The sequence below is a fragment of the Triticum aestivum genome, chromosome 5A, assembly GCF_018294505.1.
Source record: "Triticum aestivum cultivar Chinese Spring chromosome 5A, IWGSC CS RefSeq v2.1, whole genome shotgun sequence".
NCBI lineage: Eukaryota > Viridiplantae > Streptophyta > Magnoliopsida > Poales > Poaceae > Triticum > Triticum aestivum.
The window spans coordinates 688,632,266-688,640,489 of NC_057806.1; positions in this window are offsets into that span (position 1 = coordinate 688,632,266).

The following is an 8,224-nucleotide window of genomic DNA, read 5'->3' on the forward strand; positions in this document are numbered from 1 at the left end:
AATATGTATGATTGATTAGTGTGGGAGAAATAAGCTTTATACAATATTGTGATGTGAAAGTAATAAAAGTGACAGACTGCATAATAAAGGTTCATATCACAAGGGGCAATATAAAGTGACGTTCTTTCGCATTGAGATTTTATATATCCAACCATAAAAGCGCATGGCAACCTCTGCTTCCCTCTGCGAAGGGCCTATCCTTTATTATTATCCTCTACCTTATGCAAGAGTCATGGTGATCTTCACCTTTTCTTTTTTATTTTATCCTTTGGCAAGCTTAGCATGTTGGAAAGAACATGATATATATATATATATATCTAATTGGATGTAGGGGAGCATGAACCATTATTGTTGACATTACCCTTGAGGTAAAAGGTTGTGGGGCAAAACTATAAGCCCCTATCTTTCTCTGTGTCCGATTAAAACTCCGTAACCACAAGTATCGCGTGAGTGTTAGCAATTATGGAGGACTAAATGATAGTTGAGTATGTGGACTTGCTTTTTAGCTCTGACATAGACTCTTTCCGATGTTATGATAAATTGCAATTGCTTCAATGACTGAGATTATAGTTTGTTGGAGTCCAATAAGGTTTATGATTTATACTTTTGTATTGTGAATAGATCATCACTTGAACATAAGTAATCATATGACAAAATCAATATATGTTGCTGTTATGAGAATAATCATGATGCCGACATGTCCGTATTTTATTTTTATCGACGCCTCTACCTCGAAACATGAGGACATATTTGTTGTTATCGGCTTTTTGCTTGAGGACCAGCGAGGTCTAAGCTTGTGGGAGTTGATACGTCCATTTTGCATCATGCTTTTATATCAATATTTATCGCATTATGGACTGTTTTTTCACTTTATGTCACAATACTTATGGCTATTCTCTCTTATTTTACAAGGTTTACACAAGGAGGGAGAATGCCGGTAGCTGGAATTCTGGTCTGGAAAAGGAGCAAATATTAGCGACCTATTCTGCGCAACTCCAAAAGTCCTGAAACTCCACGGAACGTCTTAAAAGAAATAAAGAAAAAACCACGCCAAAGATGAAGGCCAGGGGGCCCACACCCTTCTCACGAGGGTGGGGCGCCCCCCCCCTAGGGAGCGCCCCCCTACCTCGTGGGCCCCCTGGTGGCTCTCTGATGCCCATCTTCTCCTATATGAGGTCTTTCGATGAGAAAAAATTAGAGAGGAACTTTGCGGGACGAGACTCAGCCGCCACGAGGCGGAACCTTGGCGGATCCAATCTAGAGCTCCGACAGAGCTTTTCTGCTGGGGATACTTCCCTCCTGGAGGGGGAATCATCACCATCGTCATCACCAACGCTCCTCTCATCGGGAGAGGGAAACCTCCATCAACATCTTCACCAGCAACATATCATCTCCAAACCCTAGTTCATCTCTTGTATCCAATTCTTGTCTCAAAGTGGTGTTGATTACTCCTTGTAGTTGATGCTAGTTGGTTTATTTAGTGGAAGATCATATGTTTAGATCCTATATGCATATTATTACCCCTCTGATTATGATCATGAATATGCTTTGTGAGTAATTACGTTCGTTCCTGAGGACAAGGGAGAAGTCTTGCTATGAGTAGTCATGTGAATTTGGTATTCGTTTGATATTTTGATAAGATGTATGTTGTCTAGCCTCTAGTGGTGTTATGTGAACGTCGACTACATAACACTTCACCATTATTTGGGCCTAGAGGAAGGCATTGGGAAGTAATAAGTAGATGATGGGTTGCTAGAGTGACAGAAGCTTAAACCCTAGTTTATGCATTGCTTCGTAAGGGGCTGATTTGATCCATATGTTTCATGCTATGGTTAGGTTTACCTTAATACTTTTGTTGTAGTTGTGGATGCTTGCAATAGAGGTTAATCATAAGTGGGATGCTTGTTCACGTAAGAACATCACTCAAGCACCAGTCCAACCACACATCAAATTATCAAAGTATCGAACGTGAATCATATGAACATGATGAAAACTAGCTTGACGATATTCCCATGTGTCCTCGGGAGCGCTTTTCCTATTATAAGAGTTTGTTCCGGCTTGTCCTTTGCTACAAAAGGATTGGGCCACCTTGCTGCACTTTATTTACTTTTGTTACTTGTTGCTCGTTACAATCTATCTTATCACAAAACTATCTGTTACCACTTATTTCAGTACTTGTAGAGAACACCTTGCTGAAAACCGCTTATCATTTCCTTCCGCTCCTCGTTGGGTTCGACACTCTTACTTATCGAAAGGACTACGATAGATCCCCTATACTTGTGGGTCATCACTAGTCTAGTCTTCTTGTCTTTTCACGAGCGCAGAGCTAAGTGCTGCCACTCAGATGTGGCACTCCTAAGACTCCGGGGCGTGTACAGCCCCACTCATTATTAAGTGAGTGTCATGACTGGATATCTTCACAGGCACATGGCCTTGCTTCCCAGGCGCTGGGCCTAGCTTCATGGGTAGAACCTCCGGAGGTGCTGGATGTTCCAGGCGTTCTGGATGGGGATCCCGTCCTGTGTCTCCAGGTGCGCGGCACCAGGCCTGGAGACACGGGCGATCCTAAACGGGCCCTCCCACATGAGCAAGAGCTTGTGCAGCCCTTCCATGGAAAGCACCCGCCTCCGGACGAGATCGCCCACCTCGAGCATCCTGGAGCAGACGCTGCGACAGTGGTACCGTCGCAGCACCTGCTGGTACCTTGCCACTCGGAGCGAGGCTTCACGGCGGCATTCCTCCCCCAGCACAAGGTCCATGCCCCACATGGCGTTCTGCTGTGTCTCTTCGAACACCAGGACCCACGCGAAGTGATGCTTGACCTCGTGAGGGAGAACCGCTTCTACTCCGTAGATGAGAAAGAACTGGGTCTCGCCTATTGGCTTGGTGGTGGTGGTGTGGATGGACCATAACACAGACAGGAGATCGTCGTGCCAGCCCTTGCTGCAGGCATCAAGCTTCTTCTTGTTGGTCCTGGTCTTGAGGCCCATGAGGACCTCCGCGTTTGGCTTGACCATTGCTCCTGGGATGTGCCACTGAAGCGTAGCAGATCTGCGTTCCAAGGTTAGCACAGTATGCCTTGAAAATATTGCTAGTGAAATGCGAGCCATTTTAGGTAATGATCCGTAGGGACCCCAAACCGGCTTACGACATCCTTGATGAACTTGACCGTAGATCTGGCCGGGGTGGTGCGGACGGCTTCTACCTCCGCCCATTTGGTGAACTTGTCGATGGCGATGTAGAGGTAGCGGTAGCCCCCAGACGCTCGAGGGAATGGGCCTAAGATATCCAGCCCCCAGACTACGAACGGCCACAAGTGTGGGATGGTCTGGAGGCCCTGATCTAGCTGATGGATCTGCTTGGCATGGAATTGGTAGGCCTCGCAGGAATTCACCATCTCGGTTGCGTCATTGAGAGCCGTAGGCCAGTAGAAATCGCTGCGGAATGCCTTGCTGACGAGGGTCCGTGATGACGAGTGGTGCCCGCAGTCTCCACCGTGTATGTTGGCCAACAGCTCATTCCCCTATTCCCTGGAGATGCATCGTAAGGTAACATCATTTGGCCACTTCTTGTATAACTCACCGTCCTGGATGCAGAATGCCGTAGCCTGTCGGGCCATGCGCTCCACGTCCTCCTCCTTCTCCGGTAGCATCCCTTGCGTCAGGTATTCCTTGAACTCCTTGGTTCAGCACCCCTCCTAAGGCTCGAGCGCCAGGAGTAAGCGCGCTCCTGAGGTCGGGCCGCAGGCCGGGGCTACTGAGGCAGATGGTTGGGGGAGTTCGTCCCGAGGCGGTGCCGGCTCCTCAAAGACACCAGGCTCTTGGGGTTGTCGCTTGGATGCCCTCTTGGCAATGTCGTCGGCCTCCTTGTTGGTGCCACGGTGTACGTGCTGCAGCTCTAGACCCAGGTAATGCTTTTCCATTTTGCGTACCTCCACGAGGTATGCCTCCTTGTGTTCGTCCTTCGGCTCGTATACCTTGTTGGAGTAGTTGACGAGGAGCCACGAGTCACCCTTGATGGTGAGGCGCTTCACCCCTAGGGCCACCGCGGCCTTGAGGCCGGCGATGAGGCCTTCGTACTCCGCGATGTTGTTGGAGACCTTCTCGCCCAACTGGAAGCAAAGCTGCACGGTGTAGTAGAGCTTGTCCTGAGTAGGCGAGATGAGCACTGCTCAAGCCCCCGCGCCCTGGCGTGCGAACGCGCCATCGAAATACATGACCTAGCCATATGGTGCTTCACTTCCTAGTGAGAGAGATAGGTCCTCGCCTGCTTCAAACCCCGGGGCGTCGGTCCATTCTGCCACGAAGTCGACGAGCGCGGCCCCCTTGATGACCCTAGTTGTGCTAAACTCTAGCTGGAATGCTTGCAGCTCGACGTTCCATTGAGCGACTCTTCCAGCAGCGTTGGGGCTCCTGAGTACCCTCTCCAGCGGGTAGGCCGAGACGACCTTGATTGGGTGACCTTGGAAGTAGTGTCGCGGCTTGCGTGTGTCCACCAGAAGCGTGAGCAAGAGCTTCTGAGGCATGGGGTACCGTGCCCTTGCATCCCGTAGTACTGTGCTGACGAAATACACCGAGTGCTCGACGAGGGCAGGAATGTTGACAGAGCTTGTGCCTGCCGGCAGTTGGGGCGTCTCCTGAGATGATGGGACCTCAAGAGCCCGATCACCTGTTGGGGCCCCTGCCGGCCCGCGAACGCCGTCCTGCTGGGCCTGGTCACCCATTGTCCTTGCTTCAGCTCTTGTAGTGCCCTCTGAGTCCTGCATCAGCTCGGCTGGTGACGCAACATGGCGCGGCAGCCCCCTCGCTTGGTGCTCCTCCCGGACCGCCACCAGAGCTGCGCTGGCGGAGTAGGGAGTGGCGGCAAGGTAAAGCACCAGGGGCTCGTGAGGGCGAGGCGCCACCATCACCGGAGGGCTGGTCGGGTATCTCTTGAGGTCTTGAAACGCTTGGTCGGCTTCTGGGGTCCACTCGAACGGGCCCTTCTTCTTCATCAGCTTGAAGAACGGTAGGGCGCGTTCTCCCAGCTTGGAGATGAAGCGCCCCAACGAGGTCACGCAACCTGCAAGCTTCTGCATCTCCTTAAGAGTTTGCGGTGGGCACATGTCTTCTATCGCCTTGACCTTCTCTAGGTTGGCCTCGATCCCCCTGTGGGACACGTGGAAGCCCAGCAACTTGATGGAAGGGACACCAAACACGCACTTCTCCCGGTTGATCCACAAGTTCACCTGGTGGAGGCTTGCAAAGGTCTCCTCCAGGTCCTGAATCAAAGTTCTCGCCTCCCGAGACTTCACCACAATGTCGTCGACGTAGGCCTTAGTGTTTCTCCCAAGCTGCCATCCCAAGGCGATGTGCATCAGCCGCTGGAAGGTTGCTCCTATGTTGCGCAGTCCAAATGGCATGCAACTGTAGTAGTATACCACACAAGGGGTGAGGAAGGCTGTCTTCTCCACATCCTCCACCGCCATCTTGATCTGGTGATAACCCGAGAATGCGTCCAGGAAGCACAGTAGGTCGCATTTGGCAGTGGAGTCGACAATCTGATCGATGCGCGGGAGCGGGAACAGGGCTTGGGGACAAGCCTTGTTGAGGTTGGTGAAGTCAACACACATGCGCTCCTTCCCGTCTTTTTCGGTACGACGACAGGGTTCGCGAGCTACTCGGGGTACCGAACCTCGCGAATGACATCCGCCGCCTCCAGATTGAGGTTTTCCTGGCGATGAAGGATTGCTTCACTAGTAGAAAAGCGGTCAAATGTGAAGCACATTTGTGCCGGTTTGAATTTGAGCCGGCACTAATGTGACCATTAGTGTCGGTTCCAACGGCTGGGCGTGTGGACATCATTAGTACCGGTTTGTGGGCAACCTTTATTATCGGTTCATGCCACGAACTGGTACTAATGAGGCCAGTGCGGCTGTGGTCAGGCTGGGGCCCCCACGAAGACCTTTAGTACCGGTTCATGGCATGAACCGGTACTAGAGTTTCTTAGTAAGCTGATTTTTAGTCCCACCTCACCAAGAGAGAGGCAGTATGAGCGGTTTATAAGCCGTGAGTGCAGAGACTATGACGAAGAGGCGCAATGCTCACCTGCACGTTGCTTAGTTTCAAGCCTTTCGGAATAGCATAGATTGCACTGAGCTATGTGCAGTGCAAACTACACTATTCCGAAAGGCTTGAAGCAAATTAACCAGTATTGCACCTCTTTTTTATTTTAAATAACTTTTTTGAACTCCGAGCTTATTTGAACTCCGGGCTTCTTGTGTTCAGTATGCAGCATCAAAGCGACGTCATCAATTTCCAACATGTTCTGACATATTTGCTGTTTTTCAGTCATTTACCGAAATGTTTAAAAGCTAAATGATCGTGAAATTGAAAATCACCACAAAATGAACTATGAAAATGTTGAAATTTAGCATGGTATCATCATTTCACCCGCATAGCATGTGCGAAAGAGTAGAGAGGGTCACGACAAAAACTGGACGCACTTCGTGTACAAACTGGACAATCTCTTTCGGAGTATCAGGGTTTCGGACGAAAACTCATCTGTTAAACGGGCACTTCAATGTTTTTTAAACTTATTTGAACTCCGGACTTCTTTTGTGTTGAGTTTTTGTGTTGAGTATGCAGCATTCAAAGCGACGTCATCAATTTTCAACATGTTCTGACATCATTTGTTGTTTTTCAGTCATTTACCAAATTGTTTAGAGAGCTAAATGACCGTGAAATTGAAAATCACTACAAAATGTACTGTGAAAATGTTGAAATTTGCCATGGTATATATCATCATTTCACCCGCATAGCATGTGCGAAAGAGTAGAGAGGGTCATGAAAAAAACTGGACGCACTTCGTGTACAAACTGGACAATCTCTTTCGGAGTATCAGGGTTTCGGACGAGAACTAATCTGTTACACGGGCACTTCAATGTTTTTTAAACTTATTTGAACTCCAGACTTCTTTTGTGTTCAGCATGCAGCATTCAAAGCAACGTCATCAATTTCCAACATGTTCTAACATCATTTGCTGTTTTCCAGTCATTTACCAAATTGTTTAGAGAGCTAAATGACCATGAAATTGAAAATCACTACAAAATGAACTGTGAAAATGTTGAAATTTGGCATGGTATATAATATCATTTCACCCGCATAGCATGTGCGAAAGAGTAGAGAGGGTCACGGCAAAAACTGGACGCACTTCGTGTACAAACTAGTCAATCTCTTTCGGAGTATCAGGGTTTCGGACGAGAACTCATCTGTTACACGGGCACTTCAATGTTTTTTAAAATTATTTGAACTCCAGACTTCTTTTGTGTTCAGTATGCAGCATTCAAAGCGACGTCATCATTTTTCAACATGTTCTGACATCATTTGCTATTTTTCAGTCATTTACCTAGTTGTTTAATTAGAGAGCTAAATGACCGTGAAATAGAAAACCACTACAAAATGAACTGTGAAAATGTTGAACCAAAGAGTAGAGAGGGTCACGGCAAAAACTGGACGCACTTCGTACAAACTAGACAATCTCTTTCAGAGTATCAGGGTTTCGAATGAGACCTCATCTGTTACACGGGCACTTCCATGTTTTATAAACTTATTTGAACTCCAGACTTCTTTTGTGTTCAGTATGCAGCATTCAAAGTGACGTCATCAATTTCCAACATGTTCTGACATCATTTGCTATTTTCAGTCATTTACCTAATTGTTTAGAGAGCTAAATGACCGTGAAATTGAAAATCACTACAAAATGAACTGTGAAAATGTTGAAATTTGGCATGGTATATATCATCATTTCACTCGCATAGCATGTGCGAAAGAGTAGAGAGGGTGACGGCAAAAACTGGATGCACTTCGTGTACAAACTGGAGAATCTCTTTCGGAGTATCAGGGTTTCGGACGAGAACTCATCTGTTACACGGGCACTTCAATGTTTTATAAATAAAGCAGAAAAGAAAAAAATCAGAAAAGAAAAAAACTATAGCAGAAAAGAAAAAAACTATATAAAAAACTACTCAGAAATAAATAGAAGAAAATAAATATAGCAGAAAAGAAAAAAACTACTCAGAAATAAATAGAAGAACAAATAAAGCAGAAAAGAAAAAAACTATATAAAGAAATTTGGGGCGCTGCCCTGTGGGCCTACTAGACCACGAGCGTGCAATTTCAGGCCCACAAGGCCCAGCAGACTCACAGGGCAGTGCGTCGTAGTTAGGCCCAGAAGCCTTCTTTAT